At 39.4% G+C, this 22,352-nt stretch overlaps 1 non-coding gene and 1 pseudogene across 1 annotated transcript; one reads left to right on the top strand and one right to left on the bottom strand.

Annotated features, from left to right (window-relative positions):
• The window catches only part of LOC130736239 (uncharacterized), a 44,272-nt pseudogene extending 23,630 nt beyond the window's left edge, over positions 1 to 20,642 (top strand).
• LOC130741602 (small nucleolar RNA R71) lies at positions 16,061 to 16,167 on the bottom strand. Its single transcript, XR_009020490.1, has one exon. It is a non-coding gene; the product is annotated as a small nucleolar RNA R71 (small nucleolar RNA).
• Positions 20,643 to 22,352: the final 1,710 nt, after the last annotated feature.

The following is a 22,352-nucleotide window of genomic DNA, read 5'->3' on the forward strand; positions in this document are numbered from 1 at the left end:
ACCCAAGGGGTTGGATCGACTTGACATGCCTAATTGTTGGGATAATCTTCTGAGTTGACATTGCATGCATACATGCACCCTTATTGATTATTTGAGCCATTGTTTATTGAACTGTTGAGATAGCAGATATCGAATTGTTATTTAGAGCTTTGATAACATGTTATGTATATACCTTAGGGTAGGCAATACATAAATTACATGTATATATACAACATATATATATATATATATATATATATATATACCCCCTTATTCATCACATGTTGTTTGTATTATCTATTTTATTCCGTGAGTTGACCCTAGCGCCTTGGCTTTGTTTGTATGTTTGTGTTTGGGCGGTCGGCCTGCTGCCAGGCGTCCGTCAGTCGATTCGTGATGACTCGTCACTCGAGGAGGACCAGGAGCGTAATGACTATTACTGAAGCTTTCGACGAGGACCCGGACTGAATGCATGACCAGATGAGGGTCGATGATGGGAGTATAGGGTATGGGTGTTTAGAGCCTACTAAGGTTGGGTGTTAGTGTCATAGCTCTGATTCGTCATTTGTACTTTTGGGACAGGGTAGTTTCCGACAGATTGCTTTTCGGTGTGGTTCTCCGTAGATGGGAATAGCATGGAGTAGTCGGACGTAAGAAGTCTTTTTGGAAGCCGTTTTGGGCTGACTTACTTTTCGGAGGACTGTATTTATAAAACTTATGACTTCATTTATGAGTCGCACTTGTTTGTCGTTGGGCAATACCTTTAGTTACTTGATGTCACTTTCCGTCACTTGAGGACACTCGTGACGACGTTTTTAGTTGCAGCGAGGGCTGTGCTTGTATTGTATATTAATCGCTGTTAATCACGATTGGGATGAGTCTTTATACCGACAAGTCTTTTTATTTAAACAAAACAAAAAAAAATACCTGCTTTTCCGCTTTATTTTATTCTTGAGTTACTAAAGTGACGCCACCGAAATCGGGGTGTTACAGTTAGGAGGGAGGTCGTGGACTTAGATACCGAGATGATCACGGTGGATTCCGACTCTGACTCCGACAGCGATGTGGACAGCTACTCGCCGAGCGACGAGGGAAAGGAGGAGGAGCTTTGAGCGGTACTGGGAGGGTAGGTTAGGCAGCGTCATATTTTGTGTAGAGCTCTGATTCGTCTTACTTTTAGGACAGGGTAGGTTCCCGATACATGGCTTTTTGTGTGGTTCTCTTGATAGGGAATCACAGAGAGTCTGTCGGAACATAGGGGTCTTTTGTTGAGGCCATTTTGGAGCCGACTTTCTCTTGGATGACTGTACGTATGACTTTTACTTACATTACTGGTTCTGTACATAATTGCCTACGGCCACACTACTTTGAGGTCACTGCGAGTGCGCGTGACATTGGAGTACAGCTGAGGCTGTACCTGTATGAAGGTATGAAAAACGGTAGAAAGGGGGGTTTGAATAACGTTTTCAAGATAAAACTTCCACCTTAAAGATTTTAACAAATCTTTTCGAGAACTCAGTGCTAAAGATAAGAGATAGATAAGCACACAAGGATTTTTATCCTGGTTCACTTGATAAATCCCTCAAGCTAATCCAGTCCACTCGTTAAGGTGATTTCTTCCTTCTTAGAATGAAGGCAATCCACTAATCAGGTATGTGTTACAACTGCACTTGAAACCTACAAGTGACTAACAATACACTGACTTAGCTCACACTAAGATTCACTCTCTTAGTCTTCTCTAGGATCCGATCAACTTTGATCTCCTAAAGGCAAACTATACAACTGTATATGAAGTTCTTGTTTACAAAGAAAGTGCTTCTAAAAAGCTTATAGTAAACACAATGAAATTCAAGATGAAAGAAAGCTTAGAAGGATTTGAATATTTCTTGCGCGTGTGTAGATGCTTCTAGCCGCTTCTTTCAATCTTCAGCCTCTATTTATACTCCAAGGATTAGGGTTGAACGTTGCATGGAAATGCTACCGTTGGAGGGCAGTTTTGGAAATTCCAGCTTCTGCTGTGGCTGAGGATGTTAGGTAGGTCGTCAGGATAGTACACTTTGCTTTTGTACTTTGGATAGTGACTTGACCTTAACCTCGTAGACTTCTGATCAGAGGAGCACTTCGTGTTGGAACTTGTGAAGCTGATTGATCAGAGTCAGAGGGAAGCTTGGATCCTCTGACCGTTGTTCCTTCTGATCTTCACTTCAGAGGATCGGTACATGGTCTTCAGAGCCAGTTGCTTCTGGACTTCAGAGTCTTCACTCTTCAGAGTCTTCTTCACCATCAGAGCTTCTGAGCCTTCAGAGTCTCTTGGTTTTCAGATCTTCTGGATCATCAGAGCTTCAAGTGAGCTGAGTCCTTATCAGAGCTTGATTTACTTCAGATCTTCTGAAGCTTTTCCACTGTTCAGACTGAACATGGAGAATGCGAAAGCGATGCTTGGGTCACTCTTTAAGCACAGTGCTTCTGATTTGTGTGAGATGAAATAGAGGTCAGAGCCTGTAAATAACACACTCAGAAAAACACGTTAGAGTGTCACAATTGTTCATATCAAAAGGTTAACTTGTAATCATCAAAACATAGAGTTGTACTACTAGATCAAAACTTGATCTTACAATCTCCCCCTTTTTGATGATGACAAAACTAAGATTTTTGATGAACAATTCTTAAACAATAAACTGAATTCACTCAGAGTTTAGGGATATAGAATAAGACTTATCCTGAAAGGAATAGTTTATCTTGCTCATTCTGAATTCAAGTCACTGCTTGATTCTGAGCTTAGCTCCCCCTGAATCTAATACTTGATGAAAACGTTAGAAAAGTCTAGATTCTGAGCTAAATAATATAAGAGTTCAGAGTGAAAAACTTATGACATAGATGAATTGGAATAATCAGAGCGCATAAGTATTCAGAGTCAACGGACAAGTATCAGAGTCTTGGGTATCAGAGTCAAACTAAAATCTCTTCAGAAGAAGTGAAATGTATTCCTTGTATTTGCCTAGTGACACATCTATGGTCATAAAGGTGGAACTCTTAAATTATCCAAAAGAAAAATAAATCACACTAACACATCTTACACATCAAAAACTGGGTTGTACTCCCCCTTTTTGTCATAAGCAAAAAGCCTGGGGTGTGAAAAACTTAGTTTGAAGTACAAGGTACTCCCCCTTAGAGAAGGTCTAAGTTTAAAATAAAACGATGCATGAAACAGAGTTAGGCAAATTAAAGAGAAGAGTTAATGCAAAAGAAGAACGTTTACCACCGGCCAAGGGAGTAAAGAGAAGCTTCAGTTACCAAGGACTTAACCTCGAGAAACTGTAGGAGCATTAACTGTCAAAGAGAAAGTGAAGCCTATATAAAGCGATGAAGAAAAGGGTAAGCTTCACAACTCGATCAATACCATAATCAGAAATAGCTTCATACATGGTTGCACTAGAAGAGCTCAAAAGGAAGGCCTTCGAGGAAGACATGTTCCTGAACATCCGGCACCCGGATGGTACACGAACAATACACGAGCTGACAACGACACTGCTTGAAGAGGACCTTTTTCCAGAGCTGGAAAAGGAACTGAATGAATTCCTTTCCTTCGTGGAGGAAATCCAGGAGCTCAGCCAGCTTGAGCTGAATTTGCCGGAAGAGAAGGAAGCTATGGAAAAGATGCTCAAGACGACAGAAGATAGTCTGGAGACGGAGGAGCTTAACATCAGACTCAACAACATCCAGTATTCATTGGATCGTCTGGAGAAGGAGAGGGTAGAGCAGCGCCAAGAGTGCAGAAGAATGAGGAAGGATCCTCTATTCTAGATTTAGGGTCAAATGTATGATGTAATAACATAAATTATATGAATAAAGAAAAACATTTGCAAGCACAATGTCATTTATATATATATATATATGCAATGATAAACTAGAGTAAGTAATGCAAATGAAATAAAAATAAAGATAAAGTTAAGAGAAACGAAAGAAATCCTAAAACTAAGGCTTGTCAGAGCGACGCAGGAGTTCCTGAAGAATTTGCTTCATGTCTATCAGCAGAGTCTCATGAGTGTTGAGACGTTGTTCCAAGATGTCAAGTCTGGAAGAACTTGGCTGTGTAGAGCTTGAAGGAACATTCTGAGCAGATTGATGATCTGGAGTGGAATCAGAAGCAGCAGGAGTGAAAACCACTGGTGCAAGAGCTTGACATCTAAGAGCTTCAGCTTCAGCTTCAAGTCTCTCAGCTTCTAATCTTGCATTTTCAGCTTGTATAGCTGCTTGACGTGCAGCTTCTTCTGCTTGCTCTTTCTTTCTTCTGGCCTCTTCAACAGCTTCAAGTAACTTAGTTCTTTGCTGTTGTTCATGCAGAGCCACCCTTCTTGTAAACCGCTGCCTAGCAGCCTCTATCCTTTGATCCCTTTCAGCAATGAGATGACTCATCATAGCAGGAACCTGAGCACCTAACCAAGTACTCATACTATTCCATTCCTCAGCAACAGAGTCAGGATTCTCACTCAGATCAGTATGACCTTTGACGTTGCGAATCATCAGTGAAGCTTCATGATTAAAAACATTGATGCACTCAGAGAGAGAGGTTGGTCTGAGATGTGTGTAGGGAATAATGGAGAGGTTGGTTTCAGGAGAGGTTGGGTGGTTGCTGATGTTTGCCTCAGAGGCACCTTGAGGAGAGCCAATGTCAAAAGTTTGGACATTTGGTTCAGAGGCTCCAAGGTGGGGTTCAGAGGTTTCAACCTGAGGATGAGGTGATCTAACCGAAGAGTGGTTGGACACAGAGTTTTCTGGCTCTGGTTGAATGGGCTCTTGGAGAACTTGGTCAGGTTGGACTTGTTGGTTTAAGGGGTCTGCTTCATGTAAGGGGTTAGCCGGGATAGGATCATCTGGGTCAACTAGACGTTCTGGTCTAGGTCCAGGGTATCTCCTAGGGCTTGGTACTGTAAGGTAGTACTCTGGAATGGCAGACACTCTTTCTTTCCTAACTTCCATAAAGTTACGAACTGACTCAGAGTTGTTGGAAGGTGAGGAATCAGCAACATTGATAGGAAATGATTGATCAAGGTCGTACCCGATACAAATAATTAATTTAGAAAACTGTAGTAACTAGGAAGTGACTCCTAGGTCGTTTCCCAAGGATTATCGTTTCAACAAAGATTCAGTATTAAGAACGCACAACGCACACACACTGGGGAGGTTTTGTGATTCAGTTCAAAAGATTAGCAGAGAAAGTAAAAACAGATTAATATGATAAGTAAAGACGGACGAATCCCTTTGTTCAGTATATCGCTGCTCAATCACGGGTATCTAAAGATCAATTCTTGTTATTAGTTTCCTAGTTCATGAGAATTAATTAACTAAGCGATAACTAATTCACAGATTCCTAAACTAAGCGATTAAGAATCGTTTATGCCCTAATATGAACTAAGCGAACATACATCATCTTCTATTTCGTGAACATAAGGAATTAAGCAAACCTAAGCAAGAATTAGAGATGAAGAAAACTAATCAGGTGAATTCTATTAAGCACTATACCTCAAGAGCGCGATATACTTTGCAAAGGAATTCGTTCGAAGGGAATTAGCCTTCCATGGATGGGGCGAATTCAACAATTATATTGGAGAAGAAAATAAGGATTAAAAGCATAAAACCCTAGCAGAGCTCTAATATAACTGAAATTCGAAATTATATTGAATAATAAGTAGAAGGCAAAAGGTAATTGTTTCTCTCAGCACAAACCCTTAAATAAGAGCTGAGATCACAAATCCTAATCAAAATCAAATCCTAAAAGATAACAATAAATCCTAACAAATCCTAAAGATAGAGTTTTAAAATAACAACCTAAATAAGTTTGAATCTGAAAGATATCAAACTTAATTTATTCCGAAATTAAATCCTAATATTTCCTAAAATACAATATTCACTCCAGCACAATTAAATCTTCATTCCGCAAATCTCCAAAATGCCCTTGATGTCAAATAAGACCTGAAAATATGAATAAACGTAATTAGACCAAATAATAGAAATCTCTATCAAGCAAGGTCAATTAATTACAAATAATCATTAATAATGACAAATTAAGGCTATATAAAATGGGTAAAATATTGCTCATCAATGATACATGAGTATAAGCAGTTGAGGAATCTGTATCAGTGGTTCTAACAACCGGACGTTCTGATGCTCTAGGGACAGAGTGATCAGACGTTCTGGGTTCAGGTTCTGGTTGTTCAGGAATGATGGGTTCAGATGTTAATGGGTTGTATTGGATGGTAATGGGTGAGGTTGGATCAGTGGTTACGGTAGGTTGGTTCTGAAGCATATTCCAAAGAGGTGCTTCGTTTGGAGAAGGTTGGAAAAATGAAGACCTTGGTGAATTTGGTGGAGATGTGGTTTGAGTGGCTGGTTGGGACTCCGGGATAGGAATGAGTTGGGTGGCGGTGCGGTTAAGAAAGGTAGAGATGGGGAGTGCATCAAATGTATTTAAATCATCATCAGAAACAACAACAGACTTACTTGATGATCGCACTGATGACCGAGTCACTCTGGAAGGAGTTTCAATCCTTCTGATTACTTGAGCAGCTGGTTCCACCCGGGTAGGCTTCTCCACAATTCTGACTTGTTTCTTCTTCTTCTTTGGAGGAGAAGGACCATCTTCATTATGACCATTATCACCATCATCAGGCAAAGTGGTTTCAGCATGCTTCCTCTTATCAGCCTTTTTCTTCTTCTTCAGAGGGACATCGGACTCCTCAGAAGATTCCTCCAATACCATTTTTCTCTGAACTTTCCTCTTGGGAGGAGAGTCAAATTCTATTGCTGGTGGCAATCGCCTGAAGAACTCATCTACATCAATTTCAAAGCCTTGTGCTCTTAGGTCTTCAACGTAGCACCTGATAGCTTCTGGGTTGTCTGCCTGAGTCCACAAAGGATAGTCATTCAGAGGGATTCTTCTTCTTCTGACTTCATCTGAAGTATCTTCATGAGCAGGGTCTATCCTCTTCTTGACCAATCCCATCTTCTTCAAAGATGTGGATGTGAAGACATCACTCACAATCATGGTCAGATCCTCTGTGCAGCCAGCCTTGGTCAGATCTTCCACAAGTTTACTTTCAATGAAAAGATCTGAGAGAAGTCTTCCAAAAGGAATGTACTTGATAGCAGACTTGATGGATGCAGTGGTTCTGGACTTCCTGATGCATTCTTTCAGGTAAGAAAACAAGAAGTAGGGAAGGCAGATCTGCTTCTTATCCTGAATAAAGAATAGCATCGCCTTCTGGCAGAAGTTGATGTAGTCAAGAGAACTACCCTTTGGCCTCTGGTTGATACAGTTGAGCAGAATCTTGTGCCAGATTCTGAGCTTAGGATGAAGATCCATCACCTTGTAATCGGTCTTGCCCGGTTTGTAGTTGGTGTAGAGAGCCTTGTTGGTTTCTTCCTTTGTTCTGGGTTTCAATTTAGATTCAGTCAGTTGGAATCTATACCCAGTTCCAGTGTGTGCACCCAGCAGATTCACAATAGATTTCTCCGTGATGATTATCCTCCTTCCAGCTATGTGGGAAACCACTTGAGTATCATCACACTCAGCGTGTTTCCAGAATTCCTTGACCAATTTGTCATAAATTGGACCTTTAAGCCTGTTGAAATACTCTTCCCATCCCTGAGCTTGAACTTCAGGACGCAAGTCATACCCATTTGCAGCTATATTATCCAGGTCGAATCTCCATTCTGCAAGTACTTGGAGTTCTTCCGGAGCATATACACAGTGAACGGCACAGCCCCGTTCTGCGATTGGAATCATCTTCTCCGACGCTTGACCTTGATTTGGATTCTCAGGACCCAATTGGCCTGTAGCCTGACCTACTACCATATGAGGAAACCTGGTTGCACCTGCAGCTTCGTTTCTGTTGTGTCTCACCATCTTGAGCGGTTGAAGGTTTTGGGTAGAAAGGAAGATGAAGATGATGAATATAGAGAGAGAGAGAGAGAGAGAGAGATCGTGGGTAAGAGGTTTTGAAAAACTGAAGAGAGAGAGTGTAAAACCGTAAGTGTAAGAGATCGTGTGTGTATAGTGGGTTTTGACAAATAACCGTTGTTGATTCAAAAAGCAATTTAAAATCAACGGTTAAAAATTAAAGACATGATAGTAACAGTAAATACACATATCACACGCAGGAGAGAAGCACATCTACACTCATTATGACAGACTGTCACACGGGCACAAGGAACTATGCATCAGAGATACAGACACACGTTTACTGTCTCAGTTTCAGAGTCAGCACCAATGGGTACATACACTCTGATAGAGTTACCTTCTGGACTAGACATCTTCTGATCAAGAAGTATCATAGTCAGAGGTTCTGATCCATCTTCATTCTGGACAAAAGTCCATATTCAAATTTTTCAGAATAAAATTAAATCTATCCTCTGCTAAGGGCTTTGTAAAGATATCTGCCCATTGATGGTCAGTATCAACTAACTTCAGAAGAAGAACGCCCTTCTGTACATAATCTCTAATAAAGTGATATTTTACCTCAATGTGCTTTGTCCTTGAATGTAAGATAGGATTCTTACTCAATGAAATTGCAGCAGTGTTATCACAATAGATTGGGATATTGCTCTCAAGGATTTGATAATCCTCCAGCTGATGTTTCATCCAGAGCATCTGAGTGCTGCATATTGCTGCTAAGATATATTCTGCCTCTGCAGTTGATAGTGCAATGATTGATTGCCTCTTGCTTGCCCATGAGACTAAGTTGCTTCCCAGAAATTGACAATTTCCAGAAGTGCTTTTTCTCTCTGTTCTATCTCCAGCATAATCAGCATCACAATAACCTGAAAGCTTATACTCTGATGTTTTCTTATACATCAAGCCAAGGTTAGTGGTGCCTTTCAGATACCTTAGGATCCTCTTAACAGCAGTTAAGTGGGTTTCCCTTGGATCTGATTGGAAACGAGCACATAAATGAACACTAAACAATATATCTGGTCTAGATGCAGTTAAATATAGAAGAGATCCTATCATACCACGATAGAGCTTCTGACAAACTTTACCACTTGCATCTTCTTTCTCCAGAATGCATGTAGGATGCATTGGAGTCTTGGCCACTGTAGATTCCAGCATGTTGAACTTCTTCAGAAGTTCTTTAGTGTACTTGCTCTGATGGATATATGTTCCTTCTGGTGTTTGATCAACTTGTATTCCCAGAAAGTACTTTAGTTCTCCCATCATACTCATCTCAAATTCAGCCTGCATCATCTTAGAAAATTCCCTTACAAACTCATTCTCTAGAAGGAATGAGCTGAGTCTCTCATACCATGCTCTGGGAGCTTTCTTCAGACCATGGAGTGATTTCTTTAGTTTGAACACATGGTCTGGGCTCTTCTCATCTTCAAAACCTGGGGGTTGATGAACGTAGACTTCCTCTGATATATAACCGTTTAGGAAAGCACTCTTTACATCCATCTGATGAAGGACTATGTTGTGATTCACTGAGAAAGAGATCAGCAGTCTGATTGCTTCTAGTCTAGCTACTGGAGCAAATATTTCAGTGTAGTCTATTCCTTCCTGCTGACTGTAGCCTTGAGCAACTAGCCTTGCCTTGTTTCTGACTACATCTCCTTTCTCATTCAACTTGTTTATGAAAACCCATTTGGTACCAATCACATGAACACTTTGAGGCTTCTTCACTAAGCTCCAAACATCTATGGACTTGGGTTCAATTAAGGACACCAATCCTTTCAGACTAAGCAGGGTCTCTTCAGAGGGTCTGAAGGCTGATCTGGTTCTGACTGGTTCATCTTTGTTGCCCAGAATCAATTCCTTTGGATGTGATGCGATGATTCTGCTTTTCTTCTGAGGTTGTGAATCAGAGGGACCAGCTTCTTCTTCTGGATCATCTTCCTCTAGCTCAGCTTCCTCTGGAGCTTTGCCTTTGTCATAAACATTAATGCTTAAATCTGCAAACTTCTCAACTAGCTTTGACTGATCAGAGTCAAGCTTATCGTCAAATCTAACATGAATAGACTATTCAATAGTCTTAGCATCAGTATTGTAAAATCTAAAACCTTTAGATCTATCAGAGTAACTGTTGACCCGACGATATAAGGGTATTCTTGTGGGTCTTTTATTTTATTTTTAATTTATTTTCTAAGTTTTAATTAGTTTTTATGATATTTTTAAGTAATTTTCGGATTTTTAATTATTTTAGGATTTTAGGAGTTTTTATTTTGATTTGTTAGATTTTAGTAGTTTTTATCTTATTATTAATTAGTACTTTTTAAATGGTAGATTTAGTAAGGATTTAGGTTGTTTATTTTTTATTATTATATTTCTAGGATTTTATTTTAATTAGTTTATTTTAATTTTATTTAGGATTTTCAGAATAAAGAGAAAAGACAAAACCAGAATAAGAGAGCTAATCCTGTGCTGATGGTTCACAGGAGCTTCCATGCACCCGCAGCAGATCCGAAGGTTGCAACTTCACTCACCGCCATGTGGCTCGATCGTAGCAGAGGTCCACCGTTAGACCGTAGCACGCGAAGCACTGGAATCCAGCCCACTTTAGCATTGGTCCAATTGCAAGAGAGCAAGTGGCGGTTTTCTTTTGTCTTATGCGGTGGCATATTCACGTGAAAGAAGGAAATAAAACAGAAGGAAAAAGTGGACGGTGGCGGCTTATGGAATTTGGAAAAACTTAATATATATATATATATTTTGGTAGAAGTATTAGGGGGAGTTTGTAACACCCGATTTCAGTGGCGTCACTTTAGTAACCAAAAAGAAACTTAATGTGGAAAAACGTGAATATTTGTTTTTCGTCGATAATATAAACAAGATTGAAATAAATAAAAAGCAAATGCGAAAGACAACAGAACTCATATACAATATAAATTACAGCCCCCGCTGTAAGTAGCAACCTCGTCACGAGTAACCTCCAGTGACGGAAAGTAGAAAGGTGTAACGCCCGTAGGCAATATGTACAGACTAAAAGTAGAGGTTAAGCGTCCGCAACACAAACCTCAAAAATGAGAATAAGTTAGCCCAATCGACCTAAAAGAAGACCTCCTAAGTCCAACCAACTCTCTGTGATCCCCGTAGAGAACCGCACAAAAAGCTATCGGTGGGAAACTACCCTGTCCCCAAAGAAACAAATGATGTTCAGAGCTAAGACTCTACTCCTATAATCCTATCTCGAGGAGTTCACACCAGCACTAAAGCCTACATGCTAGCATGATCGTCGTCTGAATCTGAATCCAGAACAACCAAGTCTATGTACACCATCCGTCCTCCTCTCGCAACCGCGATGCGCTCCTGTTCCAGCATCTCAACCCTAGTTCCCCCCGAAGGGTGAACCATCGTGAATCAGTCTGCCATGGACATCTGACAAAGGGCGTAGTCCGCCAAGGCACACACAGAAGACGCGAGGGTCAACTCCAAAGAATTATGTAAATAATATCACCAATAGATACAGATAAGAGATTAGCCGCTTAGGCTTATAGCTAGAGGTAGCATCCTAGGGTTGCATAGTCCACAGTGAATATAAACGACAGTAATAACAATTAACATGCTTCAAATAGGATTAACAAGTAACAATCACACTCAGCAACTAAGTTAGTATGCATGTTGCATGAAATGCAGATGTCGGTTAGCCCAGTAAACCAATATGCATTCCGGAAACGGATGGACATCAACGAGTCAATCCTAGCACCAGCAACGGTGGGACCATTTCCGCTCGCGTGCCTCTTACACCACACAAAGGTAGCCAGATCAGCATAAAACCCGAAGGCCTGCCATTTCGGTCTGCTACTAAGAGTCACCTAACAGCGCTCTTACGCGGAAATCCGGGTCTTATAACCATTTTGGAATCCGCCGTGGTCCGGCATCTCACCGTGTTTAAACCACTTAATGAGTGCATGCAATGCAGTGATTAGCCAAACAACGTCTCCGACCTCACTCGACACGTCGCCACGTGTTCTAGCTAACTTATTGTCTCTAAAAGCATACCCTAAGGTAAAAGTCGATTCTGCGACAAAATACAATTAATCGTAAAATGAGTGCAAACACTCACGATAACTCTTCGAGTCATCAATGCTCCACAAAGTCTAACGCTTCAGTGGAGTCTCACACATTCACAAAGTCTCACGCTTCAGTGAAGTTTCATGCTATTCACGAGGTCTCACGCCTTAGTGAAGATCCATGCTTTCCACGAGGTCTCACGCCTCAGTGAAGATTCACGTCTCATCCCTTGGATGGCTAAACAAACTGCTCAAAGAGCGAAGGAGTATCAACATACTCGGAAACTACCTGTTTCCCGGCTTATCTCTCAGATAGCCCAACAACACAACTGCTCCCAGAGCACAAGAGTATCAACATACTCAAAACTTCTTAACATTCTCAACACTTGGATCCGACGACACTTCTCGCTTTGCATCCTAAGCTTTCTTCGAGTTTGTAATCCTTATTAAAAGATTTAGAGGTTGTTTAATGTCTTATGAGATTTTCCTTACTAAATAGTATCCTTTTAGTCTTATCGCAAATCTTATGAGTTTTCAACATCCCATAATCCCAATTAACTCCCCGAGAATGTCTCGATCCATTTTAACCATAACAAGGCCCGAGCACCGTTCGTCCCGTCAAACTTTCCCCAAAATCTCAAAATAAAATCGGCATGACCTGCCCGCTATTCTCACTACTCAGAATCACAGATATCAGTGAAAAGACATAATTAAATCAGCACAGTCAACAAGCATGTACCATGTAAAGCATATAAAGCATGCATCACACATCCTAGATTACCCACTTAGCACGTACCATGTAATTCAATCTCAAAAACAGTCAGTAGATGAATCATCTACATTGTCAGCCGAAGCCTCAGAAAACATTTTTCCAATCAAACACAAACAAGTGCATAAACAGTAAATCAATGTCGAAAGCATCGACCCTAAGCATTAACTAAGGATTCAGTGAGTAGCCCTCACCTGTAGATTCTCCAGGGTTCTCTTCAAAAGTTCCTTCACAATCAATGCCTTGCTCCTCAGGAAAATCCTCAAAAGCACCTTTAGAGTAAAACCACAGAATTCCATCAAAAACTATCAAAAACTCAGTAATCAATACACACTAAGGTTACACGAAGTAGTACATACTCCGAGGTACGGTAATCTAGCGCGAAAGGACAAGTTTTTGAAAAAAGAAATTTTCCTCCTCCCCCCCTTAGGGTGCTCGGCCACTATTGGTAATTAGGTGGGTCGATTTTTCTTCAATCAAACTTGGTTCCTAGGTTATTATTAGTCGTAACTAAGGGTATTCTAAACTCGGAAAAATTATCGGATCGAAAACTGTCGCAGGGGTATTTTGGTCAACATTTTTAGCTCAGAATTTCAAAACTGAAATCTCGAAAAGCAAATTGGATGGGGACGTCACCAACGACGTTTATGACAACTAATCCTACTAGCACTAAGCTAAGGCGATAGTTTTCAGTCCAAATGACGAAGCTTTGCCCCAAAATGGGTATTTTAAGCAGAATTGAAACTCGACGGTAGTTTTTCGAGAATCGGCGGAGTATTATTAGCTAAACATGCTCTTGGGTACGTAGGGAAGATGTTTAGATAGAAAAATGGAATTATCAGGATTGTTTTGCAAAAACCTCAAAACTATGAGCACAGAAAGACATAGAGAAAAACTATGGAAAAGACGATCAGAGGTAAGGATTAGCGACTATACCTCGATACCTTCAAGTAGCAACTGTTGAATCAACGATCAAGCAAGAAATGAAGAAAATCTTCTCTTCTCCCTCCTCTAGCAAACTCGCAGCCTCTTGGAAGAAAATGGGTGAGTTTTTGTGATTTTTTCTCATTTCTTGGTTATATATAGAGGTTGGAAAAACGCGGGAAAATGAAAGTTTCGCGATTCCGATTTTTCCGGCTTCATTTTCCGTGAATTATAAGATAGGTTTTGGCGACATGAATCCAAAACTCAAAAGAGGTTTCCTTGTATTTTAGGTGACTAATGCAAAGTCGGTGTAAAACTATTTTACCCGATAAGTTGCTTTTTGCAGTGGATGTCGGAATAGAAAACTTCCTTCTGAAGAAAGACTGAAATCATCAAGAGAAATGGGTGCCCGCGTGTGGAATCTTCATTTGAAGCTCTGAATAGAAAAATTCTTCATCGTCGGTTGATTCTAGGGTTTTTGAACTATCAGGGTTCTAGTTTCGGCAAACTTCCGAGGAATGGAATCGGACGTTCGTAGATTCTAACGTTTCGCCTCGAAACGATTGTCGTATAAGGAATAAGAGAAGTTCTAACATTTTTCTGAAGATTTTTGGAATTAGCTTCCATCGTGCCTTTAAGTGAAAACAAGCTATTTACTAGGGTTTCTGCCCTAGGTTTAAGCGTATATCGATCGTGCTATACCTTTTATCGACTTTGGTGCAATCCTTAGACTTTTCTTGAACTTTCTCCTTCCTAAATTTATTCCATTCGATAAACTCTTGTTCAGGTTTTTCCTTCACGATACGTCAAGCCTAATCGTAAATGGAAATCTCTTCCACTTATTCTAAGCTTAAAAACTTGGGTCTTACAGAGTTTTTGGTGATTGGAATTGAGCACAAACTTCTTAGGGTTTTTGAGAGCTTTTGCAAGGTTTCTCCTGAAGATTTTAGTTGCTATTTTCTTTCTCTTTAATTCTTGATTATGGCCATGCTTGGCTAAACTTCTTTTAGTACTTGGGTTGTGAATCCCTTTTGAATTATGTTTTGATTTGAATCTTTATTTATATGAATTCTCTTTTCCAATCATCGTAATTGAATCAATTTATATTGTTTATTCTTGAGTGCACGCAAGGAATTTGCTAATTTCTATGAGAACGGAAGTTGATTAGGAATTAGGGAAATAAGGATTCGATTCGATTAGGCGTTCCATACTGCTTGATTCAAGAGTAGAACCTAGTTGCGTTGGCTAGTTTAATTAGGACTTAATCTTCAATTCTCTGGTCTAGGTGCTCGTAAAACAGACTTAGTATTTGAATTGGAAGTCTAGGGCGTGTGAGTTATCAACATCCTAGAATAAAGGCTAGATCGCCGAAGAGAGGATTATTGAGTTTATATAAATATTGTTAAAATTGAATCATAGGACAAATAGGTGAAACATACCCGAGTGCTATTTTCCCCAACTGAATTCTCAAATCTGTTTAATTTTCTGTGTTACTTATTGCGTTCAACATCACTACTTCTAAATCTGAAATTGGTTTTTATTTTTATAAGTTTAAATAAGAGAATTAATAGAAACTATTATTGAATCACAATCCTCGAGGGATCGATAATTTATTACTACGGGCAACTTTGTACACTTGCAAAGGAGCTATCAAGTTTTTAGCGCCGTTGCCGGGGACTGTCTTTCCAATACTAGTTTTAATTAATTTCTTTTGTTTAGATTTTTTTTTGTCTTTCAATTTTTTTTTATTTATTTCATCTTTATTGAGCGGGTGCTTCTAATTAGTGTGTTCAGTGTATGCGAGGTACAGTTGATCCAGAGACATTGCTTTTTTATCCAGAAATCGACCGCACCTTTCATTACCGGTTAGCACAACAAAGAAGAGCCATTGCATCTGCAATGGCAGCTGAAACGAATGTTCAATTGGAAGCGCGACTTCGAGCGGAGTTCACAAGGACTCAAGAGGAACGGGTACAAGAAGCAGTGCGCCGAATCCAGCAAGAAAGAGAGCTAGAGGAGGCCAACCGCCCTCTCAGGGATCTGAATGAACCTGTCATGAGTTATGATTACCCAGGAAGTATAGCCCCTCAGAATGCCGAGGCTCAGAACTTTGAACTCAGACCTGCACTCATCAACCTGATCAGTCAACATCAATATGGAGGATCTTCCACTGAAGATGCCCATGCTCACCTAGAGCGGTTCATCAGAAACTGCAGTACAACACGTCTTCCCAATGCCGAGCTTGTTCGTCTGCAACTATTTCCTTTCTCACTAAGGGACACAGCTGAGGAGTGGCTCAACTCCCAACCTCAAGGCAGCATAACAACTTGGGAAGATTTAGCTAAGAAATTCATTAAAAAGTTCTTCCCTCGTAACTTGCTGAGGAAGCTGAAGAACGACATCCTGGTTTTTAAACAGGAAGATACTGAGAATCTCCATGAAGCTCTAGAGAGGTTCAAGAAACTGTTAAGGAAGTGCCCTCAGCACAACCTCACATTGGGAGCACAGGTGGAGAGGTTTTATGACGGTTTGACTGATTCTGCCAGATCGAACTTGGAAGCAGCAGCTAGTGCCGAATTTGATGCTCTTTCAGCTCAAGCAGGTTGGGACTTAATCAATAAAATGGCTGAAAGTGCAGTAAACTCTACCAATGACCGCCAAAACAGAAGGGGTGTACTTGAAATAGAAGCGTATGATAGCATGGTTGCTTCAAACAAGCAATTATCTCAACAAATGACAGCTATGCAATGACAGTTCCAGGCAGCCAAGATATCGAATGTGAATAGTATCCATTGTGGAACATGCGGTGACCCTCGTGCCAGTGAAGAGTGCGGAACAGATTTTGACGAGGAAGTCAAGGTTTTGGGAAATTCCCAAAATAATCCTTATTCCAACACCTACAATCCGGGGTGGAGGAATCATCCTAAATTTTCCTGGAGGGATCAGAACAACTCCAATCAAGGAGGAAATAATCAGAGACAATATTCAAATCAACGATTTCAGTCTCAGAATTCAAGACCTCAACAAACTCAGGATATGGGAAGCGGCAGTGGGAAGAAAAGCTTAGAAGAGATGATGGAGAATTTCATTAACAAATCAGATACTAGTCTCAAAAATCATGAAGCTGCTATCAAAAATTTGGAGACTCAGGTGGGACAGATGGCTAAGCAAATGTCAGAAAGACCCCCAGGTATGTTTCCTTCAGATACTGTGGTTAATCCTAAAGAAAATTGCTCTGCCATAAGTGGTGCTACCTTGAGTGAGCCTAAATAGAAAAATGTAGAAAATAATAATGTCAATGATGAGTCTGTAGGAGATATTGAACCTTTAGCAGAGAATAAAATAGAAGCTAAAAAGAAAAAAAATGATAAGAACAAAACTAGCACTACCATCCCCACTGATAGCAATTGCAAGGTACCTTTTCCAAAGGCTTTGGTGAAAAAGAATTTAGAAAACCAATTTTCTAAATTTCTTGAAGTTTTCAAAAAATTACAAATTAATATTCCATTTTCTGAAGCTTTGGAACAGATGCCTGCTTATGCTAAATTCATGAAAGATATTCTTTCTAGGAGGAGAAAATTAAGTGAGGTAGATGAAACAATAATGATGACAGAAGAGTGTAGTGCTATTTTACAAAGAAAACTCCCTCAAAAGATGAAGGATCCGGGGAGCTTCACTCTTCCGATAGAATTGAGGGCTTTTCAGTTGCTAAGGCATTATGTGATTTAGGTGCAAGCATAAACCTGATGCCTCTGTCCATGTTTGAGAGGCTAGAATTAGGACAAGTCACCCCTACTATGATCACTTTACAACTAGCTGATAGGTCTGTTAAGACACCCTATGGAATAATAGAGGATGTATTAGTGAGAGTTGATAAGTTTGTCTTCCCTGTAGATTTTGTTATTCTTGATATGGAAGAGGACTCTAAAGTCCCTCTGATTTTGGGAAGACCCTTCTTAGCCACTGGAAATGCCAAAATTAATGTAAAGAAGGGTGAATTATCCTTAAAGGTGGGAGATGAAAAAGTAAGATTCAATGTCTTTGATTCCTTGAAATACTCTAGAGAGGGAGATGTCTTTAACTGTGAGGTAGTTGATGAATTAATTTGCAAAGAATTTGTTAGGATATCTACTAAAGACACCTTAGAAGCTGTAATCATGGAAGGGTGTGAATTAGAAGATTTTGACAATGATGTATTAAATGCCACTATTAACCAGTTAGAGGCTGTTTCATCTCTTGATTCTAAAAGAATATGGAGAGAAGAATTAATTAGAGATGTTGAGACCCCTAAACCTGAAAAGGTAGAATTAAAACCTTTGCCCTCCACTCTCAAGTATGCTTATCTTGATGAAGGCCAATTAAAACCTGTGATCATAAGTAGCTCTCTTTCTCCTTTAGAGGAAGAAAAAGTTTTGAGAGTGTTGAGGGAGTATAAATCTGCCTTGGGGTGGACCATCAATGACATTAAGGGAATAAGCCCTTCTATTTGCATGCATAAAATTCTGATGGAAAGTGAATTTAAACCTGTGGTTCAACCCCAAAGGAGACTTAACCCCGTTATGAAAGAGGTAGTGAGGAAGGAAGTTATTAAATTGCTTGATGCAGGTATCATTTACCCAATTTCTGATAGTGAATGGGTTAGTCCTGTTCAAGTGGTTCCTAAGAAAGGTGGAATCACTGTGGTCAAGAATGAAAACAATGAACTCATCCCTACCAGGAAAATCAAAGAATGCCCTTTGGGCTTTGCAATGCACCTGCTACCTTTCAAAGATGTATGTTTGCTATTTTCTCTGATCTTATTGAAAATTGTATTGAAATATTTATGGATGATTTTTCTGTCTTTGGACCTACATTTGATAAATGTCTTGATAATTTAGCTCTAGTGCTTAAAAGGTGCCAAGATACCAATCTAGTTTTGAACTGGGAAAAATGCCACTTCATGGTAAGAGATGGTATTGTTCTTGGACACCGGGTGTCTGAAAAGGGATTGGAGGTTGATAAAGCTAAAATAGAAGTTATTGAAAAATTACCTCCCCCTACTTCTATCAAAAGTGTAAGGAGTTTTCTGGGACATGCAGGTTTTTATAGACGGTTTATAAAAGATTTTTCAAAAATTGCCAAACCTATGACAAATCGGCTTGAGAAAGATGTTCCTTTTATTTTTGATGAACCTTGTATTCATGCTTTTAAACTAATTAAGGAGAGACTTGTCACTGCACCTGTCATTGTGGCACCAGACTGGTCTCTCCCTTTTGAAATAATGTGTGATGCAAGTGATAATGCCCTTGGGGCTGTTTTATGTCAGAAATCAGATAGAGTGTTGCACACTATTTATTATGCAAGCAAAGTACTTAATGAAGCACAAATAAATTATTCTACTACTGAAAAAGAGTTCTTAGTTGTGGTATTTGCTTGTGAAAAATTTAGGTCTTATATTATTGGTTCCAAAATAATTGTGCACACTGATCATGGTGCTTTAAAGCACTTGTTTGCCAAGCAGGATTCTAAGCCCAGGTTAATCAGGTGGGTCTTACTCTTGCAAGAGTTTGATCTGGAAATTAAAGACAGAAGGGGAAAAGACAATGGAGTAGCAGATCACTTGTCCAGATTGGAAGGAGGAAGTCAAAGCTTCAGCATGATACCAATCAAAGAGGAATTTCCTGATGAGCATCTCTTTGCTCTAAATTCCTCTCCTATACTTCCCTGGTATGTTGATTTTGTTAACTTTAAAGCTGCAAATATATTGTCGTCTGATCAAAATTGGCAACAAAAGAAAAAGTTTTTACATGATGCTAAATCCTTCTACTGGGATGAACCATATCTGTTTAAGCAATGCTCCGATGGAGTGGTTAGGAAATGTGTCCCAGAAGAAGAGGTAGACAAAATTCTTTGGCACTGCCATGGCTCTGAATATGGAGGCCACTTTAGCGGTGAAAGAACTGCAGCCAAAGTTTTACAAAGTGGATTTTATTGGCCTTCCATATTCAAAGACAGCATAAATTTTGTTGAAAGGTGTGATCGCTGTCAACGAGTTGGCAACATATCAAGGCGGAATGAGATGCCCCTCCAAAATATTTTAGAAATCGAATTGTTTGATGTTTGGGGCATTGATTTCATGGGTCCATTCCCACCTTCTTATGGTTGTCAATACATTCTTGTTGCTGTAGATTATGTTTCTAAATGGGTTGAGGCAGCAGCTCTTTCAACAAATGATGCCAAAGTAGTGATCAGTTTTATTCAGAAAAATATTTTTACTAGATTTGGTGTACCGCGAGCTATCATAAGTGATGGGGGGACACACTTTTGCAACAAAGCTTTCGATTCTCTTTTACAAAAATATGGTGTCAAACACAAGGTTGCTACCCCCTATCACCCTCAAACCAGTGGGCAAGTTGAAGTTTCTAATAGGCAATTGAAGAAAATTTTAGAAAAAGTAGTAGGCACGTCCCGCAAGGACTGGTCCAAGAAATTGGACGACACTTTATGGGCCTACCGAACTGCATTCAAAACACCTATTGGAACATCTCCTTACCAACTGGTTTTTGGAAAAGCGTGTCACTTGCCTGTGGAATTAGAACACAAAGCATATTGGGCAATTAAGTTGTTGAATTTTGATCTTAAAGATGCTGGCGCAAAGAGGCTTTTGCAAATAAATGAGTTAGATGAGTTTGGACTCTGAGCCTATGAAAGCGCCAGTATTTATATAGCAAAGACAAAGAAATGGCATGACAAAAACTTAGTACCAAGAGAATTCAGTCCGGGACAACAAGTACTATTGTATAATTCTAGATTAAGGTTGTTCCCTGGGAAACTCAAATCCCGTTGGTCAGGACCTTACTTGATTAAAACTGTTTACCCCCATGGTGCAATTGAAATTGAGCACCCAACTTCCAAAAATGCTTTTACTGTCAATGGGCAAAGATTGAAATTGTACCTTGATCAGAATTTGCTTTTCTATTTCCCTTAGTGACCCCTTTGAGCCTTAATGATTATTTATTTGGTACCTTGCTTTGGTGCTTTGTTTGGTTGTTAAGTGATTTTAGTTACTTAGAAATTGGGAAGAGCTTAAAAAATTGTAGGCTTCTCTTCTCTCAAAAAAAAAATGAAAAGGAAAAAATGTACAAATTTGAGGTATGTGCCTCGGAACAAAGGGAAAGAAAAAAAAATATGAAATAAGTGAGTAAGGTTATGGGGGTGGTCATCCCACTTTCTATATTCCCCAATCACTTCATTACTTTGTTCCAAATAACGAGAAAAAAATAAGAGGGAGAGCCTAAGTGTGTTGAATCTATTGCTCTTTTGTGCGTCATGAAAAAAGATCACTTAACCAACATTGGGTAGCCCTTTGAGTTGTCAATTCTTTCAATTCCATACCTACATTGCACCCTTAACCACGTTACAACCTGATGAGGTCTCTCCTAATTGCTTTACTGTCTTATTTGATTTTGAGTTGAAAGATAGCCAGGTTTGCTGCACTGTACTTGTTTGTTCATGAGCTGAGAGATGTGTGAGCTTATTTGTGTACGGACTCTTGACTTTGCTTCCTTGCTACTTGTAATTCTCATTTACTGAAGTTTATTCACTTTCTTATTTTAGCACTTGCATAAACTATTGTGATGCACCCTAGGTTTTTAGACTGAAAATTTGGCATCTGATTTAGGGGTGATTAGTTCTGTGCTTGAGGACAAGCTACTTGAGTTTACGCTTGAGGACAAGTTGTCGCTGAGTATAGTGGTGTGTTGACCCGAGGATATAAGGGTATTCTTGTGAGTCTTTTATTTTATTTTTAATTTATTTTCTAAGTTTTAATTAGTTTTTATGATATTTTTAAGTAATTTTCGGATTTTTAATTATTTTAGGATTTTAGGAGTTTTTATGTTGATTTGTTAGATTTTAGTAGTTTTTATCTTATTATTAATTAGCACTTTTTAAATGGTAGATTTAGTAAGGATTTAGGTTGTTTATTTTTTATTATTATCTTTCTAGGATTTTATTTTAATTAGTTTATTTTAATTTTATTTAGGATTTTCAGAATAAAGAGAAAAGAGAAAACCAGAATAAGAGAGCTAATCCTGTGCTGATGGTTCACAGGAGCTTCCATGCACCCGTAGCAGATCCGAAGGTTGCAACTTCACTCCCCGCCATGTGGCTCGATCGTAGCTGAGGTCCACCGTTAGACCGTAGCACGCGAAGCACTGGAATCCAGCCCACTTTAGCATTGGTCCAATTGCAAGAGAGCACGTGGCGGTTTTCTTTTGTCTTATGCGGTGGCATATTCACGTGAAAGAAGGAAATAAAACAGAAGGAAAAAGTGGACGGTGGCGGCTTATGGAATTTGGAAAAACTTAATATATATATATATATTTTGGTAGAAGTATTAGGGGGAGCTTTTGGTGATTGGAATTGAGCACAAACTTCTTAGGGTTTTTGAGAGCTTTTGCAAGGTTTCTCCTAAAGATTTTAGGTGCTATTTTCTTTCTCTTTAATTCTTGATTATGGTCATGCTTGGCTAAACTTTTTTTAGTACTTGGGTTGTGAATCCCTTTTGAATTATGTTTTGATTTGAATCTTTATTTATATGAATTATCTTTTCCAATCTTCGTAATTGAATAAATTTATATTGTTTATTCTTGAGTGCACGTAAGGAATTTGCTAATTTCTATGAGAACGGAAGTTG

This window comes from Lotus japonicus, chromosome 2, assembly GCF_012489685.1.
Source record: "Lotus japonicus ecotype B-129 chromosome 2, LjGifu_v1.2".
NCBI classification, from domain to species: Eukaryota; Viridiplantae; Streptophyta; class Magnoliopsida; order Fabales; family Fabaceae; genus Lotus; species Lotus japonicus.